The sequence below is a fragment of the Chinchilla lanigera genome, unplaced genomic scaffold (assembly GCF_000276665.1).
Source record: "Chinchilla lanigera isolate Chin_1 unplaced genomic scaffold, ChiLan1.0 scaffold00017, whole genome shotgun sequence".
Taxonomy (NCBI): Eukaryota; Metazoa; Chordata; class Mammalia; order Rodentia; family Chinchillidae; genus Chinchilla; species Chinchilla lanigera.
In genome coordinates this window covers 16,408,232-16,435,063 of record NW_004955418.1, presented here as the reverse complement: position 1 = coordinate 16,435,063, position 26,832 = coordinate 16,408,232, and the positions used below count along the sequence as shown (strand labels likewise).

The 26,832-nt window shown below is 37.2% G+C and overlaps 1 long non-coding RNA gene across 3 annotated transcripts in view; it reads left to right on the top strand.

Moving 5' to 3' along the window:
* LOC102012860 overlaps positions 1-19,278 on the top strand; it is a 73,328-nt gene extending 54,050 nt beyond the window's left edge. For 2 of the 3 annotated variants that reach the window (XR_260563.2, XR_260562.2), the window contains exons 3-5: positions 8,390-8,448; positions 11,995-12,128; positions 19,097-19,278. This is a non-coding gene — a long non-coding RNA (uncharacterized LOC102012860). The remainder of the gene's footprint in view (positions 1-8,389; positions 8,449-11,994; positions 12,129-19,096) is intronic. The other variant, XR_001233536.1, reaches the window with a different exon arrangement.
* Positions 19,279-26,832: the final 7,554 nt, after the last annotated feature.

Here is a 26,832-nt window from a genome sequence, read left to right as displayed (position 1 = left end):
AAAAACATAGAAATTCTTGAGTTACATTATTCAAGGTGGGGCGGTACACGACAGGTGGAAAGTGAGGTGGTCCTTGCCGCAGGCAGTCTTTTCCATCTCACTCCCCCAAATTCCCTCCTCCCTCAGGGAGTCCTCTTCCCACCCTTGGAAGCTCTATGGGCTCAGTCCTCTTCCCCCTCGCCTCCTCTCTCCCTGTTCCCTGTTAGCTGTGTGAGATTGTTAAGATTCTCCATTGTTCAATCCCAGCCCTTCTGTCGTCTCTGTGTGGGTTCTGAAACTGGTTTATGCCCACTGGTGATCATCCAAATATCTGGCTATCTGTGCCCTAGAGCTGTAGCTTCGTCAGGCACTGCTCTCTTTTAGGTAGAAAGGGCCCAAGGGGAGGAGTCTCCCTGAAGGATGTTAGGGAGGGTCAAATGGGGGAGAACTTTACCTGTTTACCAACCTGCCAAGAAGTCTTTCTATGGATTAATCTACAGGGAAAGTAAATCATTATCAAATGTGTTTGGTATCATATTAGTCACAGAAGCCTTGCAGAATTAATCCCTAGACATCACAGGAATTAGTGGCATATGGTTTATACACTCTCAGGATTCACTTTCTGATTCCTGGAGTTTCTGGCTGAAAGGCATTCTTTTCATAGGGCTATAGTGTGACCTATTATTGATACACGGCTGTCAAATTTACAGCTGAAGCCTAACAGCCTATGTTACTGAGGGCTCAGGGCTAACTGACAAGTCCAGGGCAGCATTAGATTTGTTAAGAATTGACTGATGAAAATGTACCTGTAGTGAAATTTTCCTTTATTCAGTCTTCAAAGGAGCTCAGTAGAAAATTTCTCTTCTATGGACTTCAACTGATCCCTCTCCAGGCTGTGACATCATTGCTTACAATTGTAGGCATCTCTATATTGGATGAATGATCCTACCTCTTCTGGTTAATTTAGAGGGATAATGTGGATATTTAGAAAGTGGTGCAAACTTCTGAGGAAAAAACTGTTATATGTAATTTAGAGATGGATAGTCTTCAAATAACTCCCTGAATTTGAGCTTCAATTAGGGAGAAACAATTAAGCATGTTGGCATCGAAGGAATAAAATATTTCAAGTTACTGTCTGATCTTGGTCATGTCACTGTAAAGTTCAAAAATTAAACATAATGATGGACTAGATAAATAGGTGTTCTCTATACTTTCTGGTTATGCTGCTTGATGAATTGGCTAGAGTTTATTAGAGACTTTCTTTCAAAGATGTTCTGGGGGCAACTTTGAAAATCTTAAAAAATCTTTGTAAGCTCAGTTTTTATGGTGTCTTTGAACTACTTGCAAAGACTCTTAAATTTTCTTTTTTTGAGACAATGTCCAGGCTGGTCTTGCACTCACTATATAGTGCAGGGTGTAGTGCAAGGCAATGCTCCTGCCTCAGCGTCTGCAGTGCTGGGAATTACAGGATGTGCTACCATGCCTGGCTAAACTTTTTTAAAAGAAAACTTTCTTACCTATAAAACTCATTCAACTATCTATAACTTTTAATATACTTTATACATTTACTACTGAAATATAGCTTGTACCTTATAAAGCTGTTATGCAGTTTATCTGGAAATTTCTTCTACTTTATCCTGTAACAAATATATTCCATCTTGAAATAATTAATGATGATTTCAAATGATTAATGATGATTTCAAATGATTAATGATGATTTCAAATGATTAATGATGATTTTAGGTTAAAGATTTTTTTCTCTAAGTAGATTTGGAAAATTGTTAGTCAAGAAGTACAAAAAAAAAAGCCTGGTGTGGTGGTACACACCTGTAAGCCCAGCACTGGGGAGGCTGAGGCAGGAGGATCACTGTGAGTTCCGGCCAGCCTGAATTGCATAGTGAAACCCTGTCTTGAAAAAAGATAAAAACAAAAACCAAAAACCAAAAACTCTATTTACCACAGAGATTTTTTTTTTCCAGAAAGACCTGGAATCTTGTTCAGTTTTGTACCTGTGGGATCACCAGCAAACCGTTAACTTCCATGGGCCCTTGTTATCTGTATGGAAGGGTTGGAACAAGAGGATTTCTTGCTTGGATGATGAGATTTAATTTGGCAAAGCTCTGCTTTTGACCACAGAGGTTATAGATTTGGAAAGACCTCTTTTTAGGAAATGCCCCAAAGAGAAAATCTTACTCGCTGACTGTAAGGGCCTCTATCTGTAACGCGGGTCTCCCTTTGGTGTGTCAGGAGTCCCACTGTGAAATGCCACACCCACAATACCAGGGCATCATGGCAGCACGGGCTGGTTACACAGAATCAGGACACGGTCAGCAATAGCATTATTCACACAGAGGACCTGCCAGCACTTGGCCTTCTCATTTTTCTTGGTTGCATTGTGTTAAAAATCTTTATTTGATTTTCTGCAACTTTGTGTGCTGGCCATGGTATTTACAGGAATAAATGTGTAAAAAATAAGCCAAAATGTCACTTCCTGTCAGCATACCGTAAGCTTCTAATTGTGTTAAATGTTTTCTTTACTCAAGCGGGTGGATTTAGGACATGACAGTAATAATAAGCATTTACGTAAAGAATAGATTTTGATCAAGGAAATCTCCCATTGGCTCCATGCATAATCTTTACTCTGTTGGTTTTCCCAGGGCAAAAATTGCACAAAAGAAGTAAACCACAGCTCTTGAAATGTAATATCAGTAAAAGACAGCAAAAACAAAGAATAAACACAAAATCAAACAAAACCTCAACACAAAAGCTGGTCTAACAATGCAAAGTGCATTTTAATAAAATCCTACCACACCTAGGCAGTAATTCATATCCAGTCCATATCCTGGAAAGACTTATGACTAAGTGAAGAAGAAAGACCATGAAAAGAGTCAGTCATGGATTTTAAATTTGTAAGCACAGACTGATCCAAGAAGACTTACAACATTTTTTATTCTAATGCCTCTTATTGGAGCATGTTTTGTTTTAATCATACAATCTGTGTCCGTCAGCAGCAGTCCGTGATTGTTTCTGTAGCCAATGTGAAATGCTAGGAGGATCCTTGTTTAACCAGTTTTTAATAACTGCATCTCTCTGTCACCCTCACCATCATTTATTTCATTTGCATTCAGTACCAGAGTTCTTTACCCACAGATATTATGTGTAAGGGTGTGTTATATCTGTAATGATATAATTAAAGTGTGCAAAGGGCAGTAATTATACAGGAAATGAAAAATCAAGAATCTTCTATTTCTGTCCCAGGCAAGTATCATAGATCACTGTTCTGCCAGAGTGGGCTTCTTTCTTGTGGGAGTATTGTTCTGATGCTATTGGTAACAACACATTTGCTATTTTGTGTAAAAGATTCTTACATTTATACTTACATTTGTCATATTGAAAATGCTAATGTGCAGTAAACATTGGCACCTAATATATAGACAGACATAGATACTGTGGTTAAACAGACTGGAAGATTTCCCATGAAAAATTGATAAATGTGTATTTATGAAAATGAATGTCAGCACTGCTCTCAGTGAATAGTGCTGCACTGTGTAACAAGAACATAAAATAAATGCCAGTTGTTTTATTTTGTGCTAAGCTTTTGGGTTAAAAGTTAGGTTAATTACCTTGATCAAATTATTGATGCCTAGATTGACTTAAAACAACTTAAAACTTTGCATTTTATGATTCTTCGGTTGCTCCAACCAGTTATTTTGCTTGCCAGATGTGTTCAAACTGGAAAAAGGCAAAAATCCAGGGACCAGCTGTACACTGGTGTGGATTTTCCTTTAAACTAACAAGAAAAGTCTCAAATCATAAAATTCCACTGTGGGGAATACAGTGTCCTTTTTAAATGCTAATGTAATGCCCTCAGCATGTTCAAGGCTAAACAGGCAGAGAATAGATACAAACTGGTCAAGACATTTCCATCTTTATTCTCCTCAGTCTGCGGGCTTTCCAGACATGAGTCAGCACACTCTCCTTGCTCCCTTTTGCCCCTTCTGCCTGGGGGTGTTAGGGTGGGCAGGACTGGCCTTGCTTGTGGGGACTATAGTTAGCTTTTCTTAAAATGCTACCTTTTCCCTGATAATTTTAATAAGCAAAGCAATGCTTAGCTGTATAATGCAGAACAATGAAACGATATATAAAGCAAAAGCTAATAATCTTCCCTCTCTTCCCTTGGAGGAATCCAGTGTTCTCTTCTGCCGTTTATTGGGTTCTTGCTCAGTTCTGCAATATGTACACATGCAGATTTTTGTTTAGAAATTTATAGAAGTGGGAGTGCCAGTTACTTTATTATTTTTGCAACAATGTAATCTTTCTTTAGGCCAGTAGAGAATGAAACACTTTACTTGCTTGTTTATCATAGTTATGATTTAGTCCACTTAACAGTTTTAAAATAATCCTTTTTACATGGAGAAATTTTAAAAAATAACACTACCTTTATTAAGCTATAACTTACACATCATACAGTTGACCCTGTGGAAGTATGAAGTGTCCTTTAGTATATTCATAGAGTTGCAGATACTAGGTCTCACTGTAATGCAATTGTAGGACATCTTACCTGCCCCTAAAGAACACTTATACCCATTATAGTCACTCTATATTCCCACTCTTCAGTCCCTACTAACCAGTAAATTACTCTCTGTTTCTATAAATTTGCATGTTCTGGACATCTAATATAATCATACAATATGTACTCTCTTTTGACTGACTTTATCCACTTGGCATACTGATTTCAAGTTTTCCACATTTTGTATGTATCAGTATTTCATTCCTTTTCATGGATAACATTTAATTGAGTGAATGTACAACATTTTGTTTAGACATTTATCAGTTGATGGGCATTTGTTTTGTTTTCACTTTGGGGCTATTTTGAATAATACCGCTGTGTACATGTGGGGTTTTTTGACGTACGTTTTCAATTTTCTTGGGTGTATGACTAGGAGTGCAATTGCTGGACCATTTGATAGCAAAATGTTTAATATTCTGAAGAACTACCCAATTGTTTTCCTTAGTGGCTACCCCAGTCTACTACTACTAAAGCGAGGATTCTAACTTCTCCACATTCTAACCTCAATGGCAATATTCTATTGCTAGGAGCTATTCTATTGCTAATGCTATAGCAATGCAATAGCATTCTCAATAACAATATTCTATTGCTATTGTCTGTCATTTTAATTTTAGTTAAAAATAGCTCAAAGTGTTATGTCATTGTGGTTTTGATTTGCATTTCTCCTTTTATCATGTCTCTATTGAATATTTGTATGTTTTATTTCTATTAAAATCCTTTGCTTTTTGTCCCTTGTTTGGTCTTTTTATAATGCCTTTTATGACATATGAAAGACCTTAATGTATTCTGGACATAAATTCCTCATCTGATGTATGGTTTGGAAATATCTTTACCCTTCTTTGTGCTGTCTTTTTATTATTTTTTGAATTTGGAATTGAACCCAAGGCCTTCATGCTGCACTATATTTGTAGCCATTTTTATTTATTTTTGAAATATGGAGACAGGGTCTCTTTAGGTTTCCCAGGCAAAACTCAAAGTTATAATCCTGCTACTTCAGCCTCCAAAATGCTGGGATTAAGACCTTTTTATATGCTTAATAGTTCCTTTGAACTTCGAAATTTTTAAAACTTTAGGAAGAGCAGTATTGTGCTTTAGATGTATACCTCAGAAATCATTGCCTAGAATCACTATTTCTTCCTTTGTTTTCTTCTCACAGTTTCATAGATTTAGCTCTTAGGCTAGTGGTCTATTTTATTCATTGGCATCCAAGTTAATTTTATACATGGTGTGAGGTAAGGTGTCCAACTCCATTTCTTTGTTTGTTAATATTGCCCAGTTATAAAAATTCTTTGTATGTTATTCCAGAATCATTTGCTGAAGAGTGTTATCTTCTCACTGAATTGTCTTAGCAGCCCTGTCAAAAATTAATTAGCCATAACTGCAATGGTTTATTTATAAAATCTCTATTCTATTCTGTTAATCTGTGAGGATGCTTGATTACTGTAACCTTGCCATTTTTGAAAATACAAAAGATGAATCTTTTTGCTTTGTTCTTGTTGCACAAGATTATTTTGGTTGTTCTTGGATTCCATATTAATTATAGTATCAACTTGCCAGTTTCTACCAAATGGTAGCTGAGGCTTTAATAGGGATTGCATTGAATGTGTAGATTAATTTGAGAAAAATTGTTGTCCTAACCACATTAGGTTTTCTAATTTACGAGCTTAGGATGTCTTTCCATTTATTTATTTCTTAAAGTTTCAGTTTATGATGGGTTTATCAGGGTGTGACCACATTATAAGTTCAGTAATATTTGCATAGAAATAAAACTGATTTTTGTATATTAATCTTGTATCTTATAGTCTTATTGAACTCATTTATAATTTCCAAAAATTTTCTTGTGGACACTTTTGGATTTCCTTTATATGGTGCTTGTTATCAGAAAATGAGAGCTATTTGTACTTCTTTTCCAAAGTGGATAACTTTTTTTTTCTCCATTATGCTTTAGCTAGAACGTATAGAACAATGTTGTATAGAAGTTGCAAGACACAATTGCTTTGTCTTGTTCTTCATCTTAGGTTTAAAGCATGTAGTTTTGCATCATAAATTATAATATTAGCCATAATTTTCCACTAGTGCCCTTTATCATGCAAGGAAGTCTTTATATTACTACTTTGTTGAGTGTTTTTTTAAAATTCTAATATCATGTTGTAATATATTGCTTGGTTTTCATACATTAAATCAACTTTCTTTTCTGCAGAGAATTGATTATGGTGTATAATACATTTTAATATATTGTTTTGATTTGATTTGCTTGTATTAAGATGTTTTTGTGTTTCTACTCAAGGATTGTCTATAATTTAAATTCTTTATTATGTTTTTATCTGGTTTTGTTATGAATATAACTTCTTATAACGAGTTAGAAAACGTTCCTTCCCTCCCTTTTTTTTTTAGAGGGGGAAAGATTGTAAAGGTTTGGATTTAAATCTTTCATTGCTTAATAGAATTCAACTGTGACCATCTTTGGGAGTAGCTTTGAAATTACTAATTCAATATCTTGCCTTCTACTTTTAAAAATTTTTCTATTTCTTCTTGTGTTGGTATTGGTAGTTTGTCTCTTTTAGAAACATATTCATTGTACCTAGATTATTTTATTCATTGGCATACAAATGTTGATTGTCTTCTCATAATAATTTTTACAACTAAATGTTTGATAATGATATCATTTCTTTCATTCATGATTGTAGTAATTTGCATCTTTTTCCTTTATCAGTCTAGCTACAATTTTCTCTATTTTGCTGGCTTTTTAGAAGAACCAACTTCTGATTTTGTTGAGCTTCTTTATTGTTTTTCTATTCCATTCCATACTTAATTATTGATGGACATTCAGGCAGTTTCCATTCTCTTTCCATTATAATCTAAGCTGTAAAGAATATCCTTGCTTGTTAGTCCTGTGATCTGATACTTTTCAAATTCTGCATTATAGATCATGAAGTGAGACTGTTGTGAATTTTTTATTTTAACATATTGCCCTCTTACTTAATGATGTTCCTGAAAATATGGAAAACATTCTTTCAGCAGCTCACTTTGACCATCTGGCCATTGGGCCTGAAGGTCAATCAAGTATTCAGGGTCACCTTGGAAACATATTTAGTCCTGAACTTGGGGTCAAAGTACTTATGATTTATTTTTATATTTGTTTTTATGTAGTGTGCAATCTGAGATGTTACTTAATTTTACAGCTTCTATTTTTCTTTTTCTTTGGCAGAATGACTTCTGCTGACCCCATAAGATTGTTGTGAGGGTCAGATGTATCAACAGCAGGGTCTTTATGTAAAATATCTTAAAAGCCAACACTGTGCATTTGAATTCCATCTCTGCTGCTTATAAACTGCTTAACCTTGGGGAAACTGCTTAGTATTTCTGTTTCATCATCTATAAAATGGGCATGATTGCATTACTTTAACTCATAGGATTGCCAAAAGGATAAAATCAATTAGTACAGTTAGTACATAAGAAAGACTAGTGCCTGACTCCAAAAGTAAGCATTTAAAGAATGTTAGCTAAAAGATATGCATTTCTCATTGCTTCTTCCAGTCTCTGTCTCATATGCTTGTATGTGGGAAGAAATTTACTCAGTTGAAAGCATTTATTGAGTACATTTGTGTACAAAGTAAGTAGAAGATAGAAAAAAATAAATAATAGTCCCTTTGCTAGCAGAAGTATCTGAAAGGTGAGACATGTTCAGTTATAAATGTAATAGAAAGTAGAAAATGTCAACGGCTATAAAGGGACAGACCTGAAGGACTCTTTCTTCTGGGTTTAAAATGAAGCAATATTCTAGGTTCAGCTTCACCAGGTTCTAGTCTGGATAATTAGACTGGCTATCTCATTTTGCAGGAGAATCAGAAATAATGGAACCCAGGAAGAGCAAGATTTTTTGGATTAGGCATTGCAAGGTAAGGCCAGGAAAATGGCTGACTGCCTGTTGAACTCAGTTTGCAAATGTTTATTGAATATCTACTTTGTGCTGGGCAATGTAGGTACACAGGAGAATAGGACAGACCTGGTCTTGGCATTCCTCCAGTTTGGAATTCATGTTGGTGGTGAGCAATGATAGCAAGCGAGTGAAAGTGACAGTGGAGAGAAAATAAGATGAAAGAAAAGGTCACATTAGCTGATTATAGTCTGGTTTGGGTAATGTACACACAAATGCTGCCCAAATGTCTAATATTTTCCTTGACCTGTCTCTCTTATTAGACTGGCTTTCTGAGTTAGGTGGAAATACGAGCAGTTGTCCATGCAGGACATTTCCAGAATGGCCCAGGACCTGGCATGGTGGGAGTGAGGAAAGAAAGGAGTAATTAGTAGGCAGCCTTGGAAGTGGGATGGGATATAAAGAACAGGAATTCTGGGAAAAGATGATTCTGTATTCAAGCTATTTGCATAGATGTTGCCATTTAATGAATATCTATCTATCTATCTGTCTATCTATCTATCTATCTATCTATCTATCAATATTTGTTTTGAGAAGACTAGTAGTGGCTGAGAGGAAGCGAGGGTTCTGTGAGAGACCAGGCAAGTGGGTGATGGAAGGGAAAATGGAGCAGAGGGATCTGACAACCATCACATTCCTTTCTCTTTTTCCCTACTAGCTGAAGTACAGAGAAATCAGTGTCTTGGACTGGTGGTAAGAAAAGACCAGTGGAATGGAGAAAAGGGATAGGGCAGGACCCAGAGGCACAGCTGAGCTGCAAGACTCTTTCACTGGAGAGGACATTTTTATGCAGAGGGGAGGAGATTGTTATGGTTGTGTCTAGATATCACTCAAAGCCTCATGCAGTCATGAGGGGAGCTTTTTTGGAGGTGGCTGAATCTAGAGTTTGTGATGGATCCATGGTCCAATGCTGGGATTAAGGATGTGAGTGCCATACTCGCCCTGGGGCAGGTAGTCTGCATAAATATAATGGACAGAAAGAGTCTCTTTTTTGCTTTTGCTGCCAACAGTTGCCACTCTGCCATGTGCCGCCCTGCCTTGGAGTCAGCAGATCATGTGCTGAAGCCTCTATAAACTGTGAACTAAATAAACCTTTCCCCCTTTAACTTGGGCGTGTTGGGTATTTTGTCTCAGCAATGAGAAAATTAACTAAGCCAAGGATACATAGGACTGAGCCAGCCCAAGGAGGTCTGTGTGGAAATAGATTAAGGACACTAAGGAGTTTCACAATGTAAGAATCAACAGTGTTTATTGCTTTCATTTATACTTAAGTCTGCTTGCTCTTTTTTCCTTCCTTTGCTTCTGCCTTTTCCCCCCTTTTTTCAGTGCTGATGAGGGGATTTGATTTCTTTTTCCCCAGCAGATAACGATCTAGTGTGCTGGTGAAGGAAACAATACATATACAGGTACATAATTACACCATAGGTCATGCATACCTGTAATATCAGCGCTGTGGGAGACTGAGGCACAAGTCTGGACAACTAACAAGACCTGTCTCAAAAGAAAAAAATGTTTCTAAATGTTTGGGGATTTAGCTCAGTGCAAGGGCCCTGGGTTCAATCCCTAGCACCCCTATATATATATATATATGTGTGTGTGTGTGTGTGTGTGTGTATATACACACACATATATATGTATGACTTTTTATGAAATGAAGTCTATGTATCACACAACTGACAAATAATAAAATTGTAACACTCTTTGCTGTAAATTTCTTATAGCAAATTGATTCTCATAGACTATTTTTCTGACTTTTGCCAAACTCCTACAGAACCTGTGGTGGTGGCTGATGAAAAGCACAGTTCTGACATGAATGACAGTTGTATTTTCACTTATGTTAACAAAATTAAAATGAATTGACAAAGACATTTGTAAGAATTTTACCCATTTATTAATGATATGAATGATAATAATTTTTGCCACCGAAAGAATATGTCCTGAAGTTTTAAGCAAGTTACAGTACTCACAAATAGGATATATTTTTGTTTGATTTGCATAATTAACATTTTTTTCATTTTTATCTTCATACATCATCACTTTCTTGAGTTTGGACATTTAGCAAAACTAGAAGTCAATACCTGGTTGGTAGCTTTTGCCAATATCTGTGGTGTAAATACTTCCACCACAGTGCCACTCAGGTTTACTTGGGAAGGAAGGGGCAAAAGTACACTGTATCCTATTATTACTCCCCATTTAAACACAATAAATATGAATAGCCTCAGGGCAAGAGATAATGCTAAATAGATATGAATGACATCAGAAGAATAGATAACAGTAAATGCAAAATAATTAAGAAATGAGATTTGCACAGGTATTACTGTTTTTTAATATTTTTTGAGAGCTTAGCTTTGATCTTCAAGTAATACGATTGTAAGTTTACATAATTTAATTTTTAATAATGGTAGTATTTAACGAATGGTTTGCAACAACTCTCCCAAATTTAAAAAACCAGCTCTGCTGGGCTAGAATGAACTTGCTTTGTGAAACCAGTGCATCTATTTGCCCCTAAAGAAATATGCATCCTTTGGGTCATGTCTTTTATTTACTTTTCCAGTACTGAGGATTAAACACAGGCCTTTCACACTCAGACAGGCCTTGCTAAATCATCCAGGCCGCGCTTGAACTTGCAGTCTTTTGCCTTTACCTCCCAGAGTGCTGGGATTAGAGGCATGCACCCCACGAGGTCAGGTCATGTCTTGACTTCTTTTTCCTAGGATCTCCCTCTGGGTCTGACAGGCCTTCCGGGGGCAATGAAAAAATTGATTTAAGCACTCCATGCAGGTATTTATTCTTAGGAAGAAAACTTACCAGGTATGATTGTATTTAATGCTTCAGTTTGTAATCATTTTTACTTTGGAAAAGTTTAGAGAAAAATGTTTATCAAATATTTAAATTGAGTAACTTAATGGAAGAATAACATTATCAACCATAGAGTTAATTTGAATAGTGTGTACAGGAAGCTGTATCATAGCTATATCAAGACTCAAGTATCATGAATGCTGGTATCTAAGAGATTGATAGACATGATTAAAGGCATTTTACAAGTGGTATAGACCACTGAGATTATTGAATATAACATTATAGATTGCACAGTAGTGATCCCGAGTGTACATGGTGTTCACATGATAAGATGCAGTTGCAATAATAAAGCAGTTTGTATAAAGTATGAATAACTTTCCACAGAAAGATCAGCTGCTGATTTGAATATTGGGTGTACGTGGAGAAGTTTCAGGCCTAAGAAAGAAATGGTCTTTGTATGCTGTAAATGTTTTAGAATAAATTAAAAGACACAGAGAGAACAATAATTCTTGGATCTATTAGTCAGTGTTTTGAGCTGCAAACAGCAGATCCCTCCCTAGTTAGTTTAAACAGAGAAAGAATTACTGGGTGATACTGTGTGGTTTACAGATTCTCTGTGGAGTCAGGGCATCAGGCTTTGGGGCCTTGCATCTGGGAATAATGCTTACATAACACTACTGATTTTGTGTCATTGTGATCTTTGCTTCAGTGAAAGCCTCATTGCCACTATTTCTGGACACAGACACCATAACTTCCTCTGCTGAATCCAGTCTGTGGATGCCAGGATTTTGATCACAGCTGTTTCCAAATGCTGGGCACATATGCCGTTATGCTGACCAGAAGGTGACTTTTAGGTGCTTCCTACTTCTGAACAAACTATGTTTTCTTACGAATCCAAGTTGCATATGGGTTTTTCTTACTAATATATCTAACAGCCTACCTGTGACACAGATACCTATTGGGTGGAAAAGGGAGTTGTTGGCATCTATTTTGTAGAAAAAAGTTGAAGGATTTCCAACTACAGGAAGTGATTCAAAAGATTCCAGATGACCACAAAGAGTGACAGAGATCTCCTGCATCAGAATAGAAAGAGCGAGGTATTAAACTAGACATAATGCCACATGTGAAGGGTGAAGAATTCTTTGCTATCATATTATTTGCACTTATAGGTTTTGCAAGTGTTTGGGTATAGTTCTCATAAATGTCAGTATTTTTTCATACTGTGACATGTAACATGACAGTTTGTTAAATGTAGGAGAAGAAATGGCATCAGAATAATTGTAGTTACAAGGAATTTAACTAGAACTGAAAAGTTTATCATTTAGAGTAAAATAGATGATACTATACCCACATGGAGGTATTAAACAGTAATGCCAGGATTTCTGCAAAGATGTATTTGAAACATAGTTGTGTGAGTGTCTAGGGAGTACCGCTAACTATTTGGTATGCATGATAATAGTTTACCTTGTATGGAGGTTTTATAACTGAAAAGTATTCTGTGTAAATTGTTAGTTTGAGCATCAAAAGTTATGTTTGTTGTTGGAGTATTATTTGCACTGTCATATTAGTTTCAGAATCTAAATCTTAGAGAGACTGAATTATTTTTAAATTCACATACATGCTAATTGACACATGAGTTTTGAAATCAGCTTTTTCACTTTAAATTTTATAAACATAGTAGGATCTAAGAAAATTCCCACTCTCAAAGCTGTGCAGGATTCCTGGGAACCTGTTCATGCTGCCCAAAGTGAGTGTCTGGTCCTATTCCATTAAAGGAATTCCAATTGTGATTCTTGGGGAGTATGCTCACTTAGGACAAGTTATTGCTAAAAGCCTGTCATTCAGTTTGTACAGTCAGCCAATGAAACAATCAATAGACATTTCCTGGGATGAGGACAGGGTGCACATGGTGTGTGATCCTCCTTCTCCTTCTTCCTGAACTCTGACAGATTGCTCTTCCTGTTACTTCTGAAGGCATGGCAAGTCTAGTATGAGTTGGATTATAAAGGCTTGGTGTTCAATTATAATTTTAATTTTCCTAGTTGCCTGGTTTACTTGAAGTTAATAGTGTAGTACTGGGACTTTTTGCATGGGGGGTCCTAACTTATTTTAGAGGTAGGACAGTTTTATTCTCTCTTGCTCTCACTTTTGGCTCACTTATTGATCTCTTTTCCTACTAATTAAAATGAGTAAAACTGTTTCCATAGTAAGGCTGCCATAAAATAAATGGGATCTGACTATGTACCGTTCCCGTGATTGCTTCCCCAAAGGTAGGGTGTAAAATTCTAACATTTTATTTTCAGTTTTTAACAAATGCAAAAGATCTGCCGTTCAGTCAATTCTTTCTATTCATTTTAGATTTATATAGGCAATGGTCTCCGTTCACATACATAGGCAGATGATACATTTTGACTAGATTTTAATATATATATATATATGCTTAGCTTTATATACCTGTTTTATTTTTATGTACCTGTTTATTTAATATATATATGTATATATAATGCTTAGCTTTATGTACCTGTTTTAGTTGCTTTTTTCTTGTTGCTGAGACAAAATACCCAACTCCCAAAATTGAGGAAGGAAAGATTTATTTAGTTCACAGTTTGTGGAGGTTTCAGTTCATAATCAGCTGGCTCCAAGGCAGGGTGGCACATGGCACAGGGACAGCACTTCAAGGTGGCAGAAGACAGCAAAAACAACAAGAGAAAAAGGAGGGAGGAGTAAGCCTCTTTTCCTCCCTTATACTGTAAGCAGGCTACCACCCCTCAGAGTGGTGCAGCACTCACACCATCTCTGTGCCCTTCTCTTGCACAGGGTGAGGATGTTTATAAAGTGTGGACCCTGGCCCCCTGCTGAGTCCCTTAGTTAAACTTTTAAACTTCTGGACACAATATATCAACCATTGCAATATCTTAATGTGTCCAATCAGAAGAAAAGCAGTAGAAAAATTAATGTAGAAGACACAGATACATGCTTTCACTTTTGGTACCTTAACAGTAAGTAATATTTGGAAAATATAGTATGAACAAATTATAAAAGAGGATACTTGATTAAATAAGGTCAGTCCAGTATACTACAATGGCTTGTCATTTGACAGTTCTCTTCTGTTGGTGAAAAAAGCCTATTCATACCTGTAAATCTTGGACATATAAAAATGTACATATTAAGGGGGTACAATGTGGGGATTTTTTTGTAGTACTAGAGATTGAAACTGGGGCCTTTATGCTAAGCCACAGGCTCATCCCTGTATGTATGTATGTATGTATGTATGTATTTATTTACAAACAAGGGCTTGGTAAATTACTAAGTTGTTCAAGCTGGGCTGAAACTTGTGATCTCCTGCCTCAGCTTCCCAGAGAGCTAGGATTACAGGTGTTTAACCCCACATCTGGTTTCATGTGGTGTTTTGATACATGTATACATTCTGTGATCTATCTTCTCAAATATTTATCATTTCTTTCTTTTTTCTTTTTTATTTTAAAGAGAAAAGAACAAAAACAAAATGAAAACAAAATAACACAAATGCAGAAAAAACAATATAGAATTTCAAAACAAGATGATAGGAAATTAACAATTTTTATTGTATTACATATTATCTTCAAATTAGTTGCTCAAATAACCAGATATAGGCATGTAAGATGATCAAATTATTGAGCATTAACTGTTCCTTTCAATAAACCAATATAAATTAGTAGTACAATTATCTTAGCTATCTTGTGTATATAAATACATATTTTTCCCTTTGTTCTTTCTCTGTTTTCTGCATTCCTTCATTTCAGTTGTTCTTTCCTTTTGAGCAATTTCTTTCCCTTTCACAATATTTATTGTACCTTTCAGATTTTATTTACTCTTTCAGGTTCTTACACTAGGGAGACAATATGATGTTTACATATTCAGGTCTGATTTATTTCACTTAATGAGTGTGGTCTCTAGTTGTGACCATTTACCTATAAAATCCTTGAGTTTATCTTTCTTTATAGCTGAGTAATTCTCCATTGTATAAAAATACCACATCTTTTTTATCCACTCCTCAGTTTATGGGCATTTGGGTTGTTGTCAAGATTTAGCTATCACAAATTGTGCTGCTATAAACATGGGTGCACATACATCGCTGTGGTATGATGTTTTCAGTTCTTCTGGAAAAATACCCAGAAGGGGAATAGCTGGGTTGAATGGGACCTCTAATCCTAGTTTTTTGAGGAATATCCACACTGATTTCCACAGTGGTTGTACCAGTCTACTTTCCCATCAACAGTGGAGAAGGGTTCCTTTTTCCCCACTGCCCCTCCATCATTTGTTATTGGTTGATTTCTTGATGATAGCCATTCTTTCTGGGGTGAGATGGAATCTCAGTGTTGTTTTACTTTGCATTTCTGCAATGACTAGTGATGTTGAACATATTTTCATGTATTTATTTCCCATTTTTATTTCTTCATCTGAGAAGTATGTATTCATCTCAGCTGCCCCTCTGGAACCAGAAGAGACCCTTTGTTATCCTAGATAACAAAGACAAGGCAGGAGGCATAGCAATCCCTAACTTGAAGTTATACTACAAAGCTACTGTGATAAAATCAGTGTGAGACTGGCAAAAATACAGACCTGAGGACCAATGGAACAGACTAGAATATGCAGCCACAACCAAAAATATACTTAGCCACCATATCTTTGACAAAGGGGCCAAACATGTTCACTGGAAGAAAGATAGCTTCTTCGATAAATGGTGTTGGGAAAACTGCCTCTCCACATGCTGAAAACTAAAACTAGACCCATGTCTATCACCATGCACTATACTAAAGTCTAAATGGATCAAAGTTCTAAGTATTAAAACACAAACACTAAATCTACTGGAAGAGAAAGTAGGTAGAAATCTTGAAGACATAGGGGTAGGCGGAGAGTTCATGAACAAAAACCAAACTGCATGGGAAATACTTCAAAGAATCAGCAACTGAGATCTCATCTTATTGAAAAGTTTTTGCACATAAAGAAATCACTAACAGAGTTAAAAAGAAAACCCATGAATTGGGAAAAATAATTTTGCCAACTGTCCCTCAGGCAAAGGACTTCTATCTAGAACATATAAAGAATTAAAATCAGGCCCCCAATATTTATCATTTCTTTGTTTTGAAAACATTCAACATCTTTTCTTGCAGCTTTTGAAATATGCAGCACTTTTTTATTACCGAGTCACCCAACTGTTCAGTAAAGCTCCAGAAATCCTTATTCATGTCTAACTATACCTTAGTACTTCCTGGCCAATCTTTCCTCATCCCTTTCTCTCTCTAACTCTGCTTAGCTTCCTGTAACCACAGGTCTGGTCTCAGTTTCTAAGTACATGTGATTTTTTTTCTGAAGCTAAGAGATTTCAGTGTGGGGCAACCAATACTGATGAAAGTACTCTATTGGCCAAGATGGAGATTTATTTTAGTTTTGAGATTCTTTGTTTCACATCCATTAAAAAATATACTGCACATCCAGGGAATGCCAGGGACTCCTTTGGGCTCAGGGGATATGAGACAAGGCTCCTGCTCTTAGAGAAACCCATTTGGAGGAGGAAACCTGAAAACTGACCAAAGAACACAGAGATATTTAAGATCATTTCAAAGATAGACAGAGTTTAGGTAGTAAGTAGAGCAGTGGGATAAAATTTGAATAGGATCAGTTTATGGAGGGCTGGTTAGTGATGTCATAACCTCTCTGTGAGTGTGCTCTTGTTGCTGAGATCCGAATGACAAGAAGCAGCAATCTGTGGAAGAATCTGTTAGCACTGCACATGGATGCGTGCTTTCTTTTATTAGGCTGGTTAGGCTGGGGTAATGTTTCCACTTAAGGATAAGAGTTCAGAGACGCACTAGTTTTCTAACTCTATTGTGACACTTCTAATACATCCTGGTTATTTTTTAAATGTTCTTATACCAGTTCTAAGAAGACAGAGATAATTCCCTTAAGAACTGCTTGAAACCAAAGAGCTGTTGCACAATTTCACAAATATCGTTGAGTAGCTTGTAGTAACATCACTGATTTGCAGCAATGAGAGTGCTAGTGGTTAAGTGTTACTATAGTGGAAATCATACGGTGCTAAGAATCCCTGTAGAACTATTTTGGAGGCCAAGTGAGGAGTTCTGAAATAAGAGATTTCTCAACTTGCATCTAGATAAGAAGGAGTAGTTTCCTAGATAATGTAACAGGCAGGGATTAGAGGGAGTAGAAGAAGCTTCTACACAGAGGAATATGTGCAAAGAACTCCAGGGAGAGAGGATATGGTACATCTGGGGAACTGCAAATAATCTGCATTTGATCAAAGTGAATAGTGAAGGCAGTTAATTGATGAGAGAGAGGGAATCCTAGATTAATAAGCAGGGGCCAATGACTTAGAACCTGGTAAACCGTATTAAAGACTAGGTTGATGAAGAGGACAACATTCATTCATTCAACACATTCTTATTAAGTATCTTATGTGCTATGTAGTCTTTTAGGTGCTGGGGACACATCAGTGAACGAGCAGAAGTCCCTGTCCCCCTTCTGTCTACATTCCACAGGAAAAGCATTCTTAATAAACATAAGAATGTTGATCAAGTGAGTTGCCAAAGTTTTGAAGATTTTTGAGCTTGATGTCATATGGAACAATTTTTTAACTAGGGACACCCAAGAGGTCACAAGTCACAGATAGATGATGGATAGATAGATAGATAAAAATTTAATAATTGCACTTGAGATTTTGAAATCCTTTCACTCTTCTAAGTGAAATTAAACTACTGCTTCTTAGGCACAAGGGCTGGAGCTTGCTTCCTGCTGAGCACTTTCTAATCAGGACTGCTCTGTGACCCTACACACCATGGGTTCTCAAACTAATGTGTTAAACAGAAAAACAACAGAAAAGCTAGTGGCAAGAGTGCTATTAAATTATTTGAAGCTCATTGAAATTATATCATTTTGAGGAGATTGTTCAATAATGTGCCTTTAAGCTTCGGATTGTAGCAACTACACTTTGCCATAGAACTTTTCAGAAATTGCACTAAACTTGGTGGAACATACCCTTATAATACTTACAAATTCAAGGAGCTTTTCATTTCCCAATGTATTTGCCCTCTAGTAATTTAAAGTTGGTCACATATATGAATTGAATCTAAAAAAGAGTACAGTTTTGTGGTCAGAGAAATTTTTGATTATTATTGTATAGAGGTATAATTACACTTAGTTTTTTTTTTTCCTAACCTACTCTGTACGTCTTCAACATGGCATATTTCACTGAAGCACGAACAGATTGTTCTAAAGATAAGTTCCAAATTGCTAGCAACTTTTCATTTTGGGAGAGAAGAAAAGAATCCAGTGTTAAGCCTCTGTCTCTCTAACATAAAACTCGAGGTGGTGAACTACGTGGCACTTTTGATTATATGTTGCAACCACAGTAAGTCCCTGAAATCCAAGGGAATACTGCTCTCCAGGCCTTTGTGTAGAATGCTCACATGGATGCTCACAGCAACCAACCCAGAAGCAAATTGCTGCTGATAGTAACTGACAGCATGAATTACTGTGCTGTCAGACACTGCCAGGACCAGCCCGTATGATCTCACTTTTGCTCATATGGAAAGCTGATCTCGTGCATGAGCTGGAGTGAACCTCCCAAGTTCAGGGAATGCAAGGTCTCCCAGCAGTTGTCTGAAAATAGCCAGCACCTTTGAACTTAATCACTGAGGCATCTCCTATGTTCATACCTATGAAGCTAGGGTTTTCTTTGATAAATTTCTGATCCTAGCATGTAAAATCCCTAAGAAAAAGGAGAAGCTGATTCATCTGTTTATTTATCACAGGAAAGCCTGGATGTCAATGAGTGCTAGGAATGATGTCAACTTCGCCTTAGCAAGTGGACCTGCTTCTGGGCCTGCCACGTGCTCTAGTCCCTGTAAAGACAGTCTACTGCCAGGTTGATTTGTAGTAACTTTCAGAAAACTTCCTTTCATGCGGAATGAATAAACACATTGAAAGAGCTTTACTCTTCATTACAAATGCTCAGTTGAAGTAAAGTTATGTGATGGGAAGTGCTGCGGGAAAGATTCTGTATTTGTGTTTATCCATACAACCAATATTACTAAATGATAGTTCGACTATGAGAAAAGCTCATCCTCAAAATATATGCCTGGAAAGAGAACGTGAAACTAGGACTGTTCATCCAAGGGATGATATCATAGATCCACAACCCAAGATTAGCCTTGAGATTTCTTCCATAATTTCCCACTCTGAAACTCACCTAAATAGTACAGCATTGCAGAAAACCCTACCTGGCCTAATGCCTTTGCTCATCATTAGCACTATAATCTACTGCTTCTGGGAAAGCACAGACCTCTCAGGTCCTGAACTCTGGTCTTGGCAGGTAGAAAGCCTTCCAGGTCACTTTGAAGATATGTTTGTTTTGAATTCCTAAGCCTACACATGTTTTCTGTTAATAAATTGGACTCTTGCATATGATTTTATTCCCCCATTTATTTCTTCATTTTAGGAACAATGGTCTCTTTGAAAATGGAACCTATTTGAGTAGAAGGAAAATAACCTTTCTTTGTCTGGTCCATGTTTTGCTTTCTCAGGAAGAGGTGCTGTGCTGCAGGCTTTGCAGGGCATTTCTTCCAAGCTAGCACCGCTCTGATGGTGGCCATGAGAGCATGAATGTGGGAAAGCTTTACTTCCGGTTAGCATGGGCTGGTGGAGGACACTCTGGAAGGACAGGAGGTTAACCAAACCCTTCCTGTCTGGGGCGAGCCAGAGGTGGGCATGGAAAATCCCAGCGAGGGAAAGTGCAGTAATGAATTCCATGTGGTAACGGGGGCACGGAGGAGTAAGCACTCACCTTTCAACTTGCATGTTCTGAGGGCCTCTCCTGCACCTCCTCCTGCCTTCCTGATCTTAATGAGAGTTCTACCTTCTACCTAGGAGGGAGAACAGAGAAGCGTGGAGTTCCCCTTATTCTTTTCTGTCCCTCGTGTGCTGGAGCCAATCAATCACCACGTCCTTTCAATTCTAACTTAATCTTTCAAATTCCACTACATGTTTTTCATTTCAACACCAAGCCCACATATATCGTTTTTTACAACTAAGCTTCTTAACTTCCCTAGCCTTGTTTTCTGTAGTCTGATCTCTAAGATACCCATCTGATCATCTTCTTCTTAAGAGGCTCCCCATTATCTTAAAGAAAAAACAACTCAACTCTTTTGAATGATATAACCTTTCAATTGGTGTTTTTCTTTTTCCATCCTTGCTTTATCGTAGGCTCTGTCTTGGATTTCCTGCCCATCTTTTTCCATCTCTAGGGTAATTCCTCCTTGGCTTTTTGCAGTTTAGTTCAGTTACTACCTCCTCCTGGAAGATTTCCACTGAGCCCCTTTCTGGCTTCATGACAAAATGTTCCCGAAAGATCTCATTGTGACCACCTTGGAAATATATCATACACCCCAAGCGCAAACTCAGTATTTTCATTCTTCCAGCTCAGCACTGGCTTAGTGCTTAGCATATCGTTGGTGAGTGAATATGGGCATTTAAGGGTTAATCAGAGAAAGCCACATAGAAAAGGTGGAGCTGAGCTGACTCACACTAGAGGGAGGAATCAGGGAGACAGAGAGGGCTCTTTAAGGCCAAAAAATAATAATAACAACAATAAGAAGAACATAGGCAGAGAGACAGCTTGCAGTATGTGGAGAATTATAAGTGGCTTAGAACTGCCGGAACATAAAGGGTGAGGTACACAATTCATTTGTTGTATCCTGCCGCAAGCTCCTCTCAGAAATTGGAAAGGCTTCTTAATGCTTTGGGTATAGCTGAGAATAAAGATATATTGTACATGACTTGTAATCCCAGCTTTTTGGGAGGCTGAGGCAGAGGGATTTCAAGGTGAAGTCTAGCCTGGGCAGTTTAGTGACTTAGCAAGACCCTGTCTCAAAAAAACAAAACAAAACAGGGGTTGAGCAATATAGCTCAGTTCAATCCCCAGTGTCGTGTTAGTCCCTTTGACATGAACCGCTATGCAGTTTAACTTCATTATAGGATTTATACAAAAAATTATAGGATTTATACACAAGTGTTCAACCACAGCAGACTACAGAGGGGCAGTTAGGTGGTGGGATGCAAGCTTAAAGCTGGGACATACATGCCTCCTTGAACATGGTCACCATACCCCTGGGGCCCTGTGTTGAGCCTCCCAGGATGCAGCCTCAAGCTGCATGTTGAGAAGGTAAGCCGGGACCAAATGGCCCCTCCTGTACTCAGCATGCTGATTTTCCATACTTGAGTAAGAATGTCCTGTGGGAGCCTTTGCTCTGTGAGCCATCCCTGCTGACTTTCACTGTTTTAACGGCTTGAAAGTGGCAAAAAACTAACATGTTACAAGGAGAAAAGGGAAAATTTGAAAAATAAGTGTAGAAAAAGAAGGACACATTAAACGAAGTCTTTAGAAAATGGATTAAAACTGCTGAGTTAAAGAATGCTTAAAATAAAAGAAAAGCGTATGCACGTTCTCAGGTAATACGGGTCACTAGTGTAATAGAAAGATTTAATTAGTGTAGTTGAAAATTGTCTGAGTGTGATTTCTTCATGCAAACTGTGGATTCAGAAACAAGCAAGTGATGCTTGGAGTGACTATGAGAGCTTGCTGAGGGTCAACTATTCCTCCTCCAAGGACTGGAGGAGTTCAAAGTGCACCTCCAGATGAACCCGCCCAAAAGTCATCAATTTATTTAAGGTAATTTTTATATGTTAATTTATTTGCCTATATAAAAGTTATTATTGAATACCTTTCTTTTTTCTTTGTTTTTTGTGTTTAAGATTTTGTTGTTTGTTTGTTTGTTTGTTTGAGACAAGGTTTCACTGTATAGTTAAGATTGGCCTTGAACTCACTATATAGCCTCGGCTGGTCTCAAATTTGTAGTGATTCTCCTGCCTCAGCCTCCCCAGTGCTGGGATTATAGGCGTGCAGCACCACATTGGCTCTTTTTATTTTTTAAAAATTTTATTGTAGATTTTTTTTAAATCATCAAATAAGAAGGCTTGGAGTATCTGTGAGGATATTCACACCAGGAAGTCCTTATTTTTATAAAATGATCAAGCTATTATTTCTCCACCCCATTATAAAATCTCTTGTAATCTTTATTTGGATTGAAAGTGTTCAGATTATTTTACTCCCTGATTCTATTTTTCTAGAAGAGTATAAAATTTATGTATCTGGGTTTTTCTCCCTCTAGAGTCAGTGCAAAAATTTTCCTCCCCGGGGTGTGGCCAAGTCCTGGTGAGTTTCCGTAATCTGTGCGTCAAGGGCTGCTTTGTCCTCCACCTCTTCTCTGGGCTGCTGTCTCTCTCTGATGTGGACTTGGGACCCAGAGGGGCAACAACGTTTGACCTTTCAAGGAGGTTAACAAGACTTGCAATCCACTGTGCCCCCTTCCCTCCCCATCACGTACCTGGGATTTAGGTCTCTGTTTCTCAGCAGAATGGAACTTCAGTGCTCTGTGACTCAGTGGTAGAAATCAGTTCAGAAAGGACACAGCTTCCTTAACTTTGTCTTGTGTGTCTTTATTTTTATTTTTCTGTCTTTGGTTTATGGTTATTTCTTCATTAAGGGAGTAGGGGTAAATATTATTTTAGGTTTTTACAGAACCTTATGTACAAATAACGGAAGAAATGGCCAAACTGGTAATATTTCACTTATAGTTAATTGCAAAAATGCGCAGATATTAAAAATAGACAAGCTAGAAGTGATTACAATATCGCTTTTGTTGTTACATAAACATAGCAAGGAAGATTAGAAGTGGAGGTTTCGTTTGGTATTTTTTAAACAGTTGGAAGACCTCAGTGGCATCAGTTTTCAAAACACAGCATTTTTTTTCCATTTTGATGAAAAGGAAGGGGAAGAAAGCAAGAGCTAAGTTGACTTTTTATTTATATGCATAACATTTAAATAAAGTTCTCATGGTTTTAAAAAAAGCCTTTTATAGTTTGAAACCACCTTTAACTGCCTCAGTGAGGTTCTTCCTATTAAATATGAGTGTCCCTGTCTGTTTTCTATTCCAGATGTCTATTTGCATGTTTTAGGTGCTGACTTCCAGCAGTCTGGGTGGGACACTCCCATTGGAATTGCTAGAGGTCCCCTGGTTGGCCCACGGGGTTGGGTATATGCGGCGCGCTGTTAAGAAGGCCTCTGGGGATTTGAACCTCAGCCTTTTGGTTGGTTGAGAAGCCCTTACTTGGGTTTGGAAGGAACGGGACTTCACCTCCGGAACCTGCCCAGAAGCTGGAGTAAAGAAAGGAGAAAAAGAAATGCTCTACTCAGAACGTGGCTATGGTTATCACCTAGGACTTAATTATGGGGCAGGTGTAAAGGAGGTCCGTAACCATGGAGCCTGCTTTGGGAAAAGATGGATTGATTTTAAATCAAGTGTAGGTGAAGTTTCATACTTTCTAAGTAATCATATATGTCACATTTACCGTATAAATATGGATATAATGTACGATACCCAAAGGTTGAATTAAATCCAGAATTCCAGTACAATGTAGATTGTATAAGCCTCTTACTGTGATAAATGCTGAAGAGTTCATAAGCAAACACAACACAGTTCTTGCTATAATATAGTCTAATTTAAAAATGCAGCATCTGGATATATAATACTAAGTAAAAGCAAGAGAGCATCTGCTTTTAAAATAACTAATTTCTGCTTTGATGAATGGAGAATTATGTATGACTTGAGGACTAGCTATTTATAGTTTTCCTGGATACTTTATCTAACAGAATAAGAAATATTTAAAATAATTTAATAATTTAAATAATGTAATAAAAGAGCTTGAAAGAAAATATTTTGTGATTTGCTGACTTATACTATGATCCAGTCAAAAAGGTTTCAAGAAAAAGACTATCCTGGGGCTGGGGATTTAGCTCAGCGGCAAAAGCGCCTGCCTGGCAAGTGCAAGGTCGTGAGTTTGGTTCCCGGTACCGGAGAAAAAAACAAAAAAAAAAAAAAGAAAAAGACAATCCTTAACAGCAAATTGGAATTTGTTTCAGCAACACTGAATAATTCTGAATCTATTGCTAATACTAGTGTATTGGTAAGCAATATTTAAAAAAAATTATCCTCAGTTATTTTCTTCTCTTTCATTTTTCTTTCAGCATAGTCTACGGAAGAAAGACCTTCTGGACTTTCACTGATAACTTGGTTTAAACCTTGGCTTTGCTCTTTGTGGCTGTGTAACCTTGAGGAATCATATTTGCCCATTTTTGGCTTTGTTTCTTCATCTGTAAAATGATAGGATTACAGTACATTGAATAATAGTGGAGGTCTTTTCCAATTTTAACATTCTTGGGCTCTTTAATCTTCTGAATTTGAGGGTAGAATATAGACACACGGAAACGAACATATGCTGAAATATATTATTAAGAATACAAACCACTCAGACTTTTGGGTTTAGGTGGAGTTATGAATGAAGTCTGCTTTGCTTATACTATAATACAGACTTCTCTGCTAGATTTATATTTTACCAACTTATCTTTTCGAAGAAAAATTGCATATGTGTGGGTAAATAGGGTGTTATGATGAATTAAGCATTTAATCCAGAAACTCTAGATAGATAACAGCACTGTCTTGGGCCAAAGCAGGTGTAGTTCAGGTACTATCGCTGAATTAGCCTGCAGGCATCCTGTTGACGCACAGCCCAGGAGCCCTACTCATTTCTGACACCTCCCACTTGCTCAGGTTCTTCTGATCTCTTCCAAGGTTGGAAGCATTTCCTTCCTTCTGCTCCAGTTCATCTATGTTCTGTCTGGGATTAAAATATACAGTGGTTCGTAAGATCACTAGAAGAATAGATGCAATCTCATTTATTCCTACAGCATCAAGCACACAGAAGGTATTCAGTAAGTTTTGCTGAAGAAGTTAATTTTGTTGAAGTAGCTGAAACAACTATACCTAAGAACAGCTACCGTAGGGTCATGTTTTATCTCCTCAAGTCTCAGCGTGAGGTGGGAGAGCTGGGGGCATGATGAAGACTGGGCTTGGTAGTTACAGAACCGCTTCCCATGTGGCGTCCTATCTCTATTAAGCTGTAGGAATCTTGGCAGGTTAGTCATCCTGAGAACAGATTTTTGCCTAAGGTTCTGGGAAGGGATTTGAAATGCCTGTGTAGTTACTCAAGGGATGACATTCCCTTTGTTAAGCCCAGCCAGTGAGCCAGTCTCCCACCTGGGGCGTTGGCATTCTCTCACAGCGCCTGCTATGGGTTACTCTATGTCATGATGTCACTTGATAACTACAGAAGCCTAAGCCTTTATCTTGTGTAAAGAAGTTCTGGTGCAAATAGATACACAAATACATATACACAGACACAGATACACAGACACACATAACGTTCAGTAGTAAAATAGACTGTTTTCTATCCTTTTGGTAAAATTTTATCCTTTTCAGTTAAAATTACCTTCAACATTTTAAAACAGTTTCTCTTATAAATCTAGTAATGTATTTATATTGCTGTTTGTTGCTAAACCAATTTTATGTGATAATTTCCTGCTTTGAATATTGTAAGTTTTTAACTTATTGAAATGCTACTGAACTTTTGTTCCCTTCTTATTCCTGATGTTTGATATCATATTATTAATTTTAATTTTTCTGCCTGCTGTTGTAACTTTTTCCATGCCTAGGATAAGTGTGTTCTATTTGCTGTTCCTTCAACTTTGAAAACACCTCTGGGATCAGTACTATGTAAGGTAACCGTAACAAGTCCTGTATCATTCCTCTACTTTGCTTTTTTCTTTCCTCCTTTAATATCCATCAGTGATGTCATTTCTTTCACATTTAAATTTTGTTCTATAGATGTAATTAAATTTTTAGAGATTTATTTTAAAGCCAGTTAAAAGTTTCCCCCCTAAACTGTATAAATATTTTAATTATAAGAAAAGGGCTAAATTATGCTTTTGCTTCCTATGGTTCAATGTTATGACTGTGCTGACTCAAGGTCATGTTTTTGAAATGCTGGTGAGAATGCAGACTGGTGAAACCACTGTGGAAATCAGTTTGGAGATTCCTCAGTAAACTAGGTCTAGAGGTCCCATTCAACCCAGCTATTGCCCTTCTGGGTATTTTCCCAGAAGATCTAAAAACATCCTATCACAGTGATATATGTGCATCCATGTTCATAGGAGCACAATTTGTAATTGCTAAATTGTAGAAGCAACCCAAATGTCCATCCACTAAGAACTGGATAAAAAAAATTGTGGTATTTTTATATAATGGAATATTACTTAGCTATAAGGAAAGATAAACTCGAGGCTTTTATAGGTAAATGGCCATATCTAGAGACCATACTCATAAGTGAAATAAATCAGACCTGCATGTGTAAGCATTGTATTGTCTCACTAGTGTAAGACCTGAAAGAGTGAATAAAAAGTAGGAGGCATGATAGTCATTGTGAGATGAAAGAAAAATGCTCAAAACTAAAGAGAAACTGGGGTTAGGGAAAAGAGAAGGGAAAGAAGGGGAAATTATATATGTATGTATATACAAGATAGCTAACATAGTTGTAC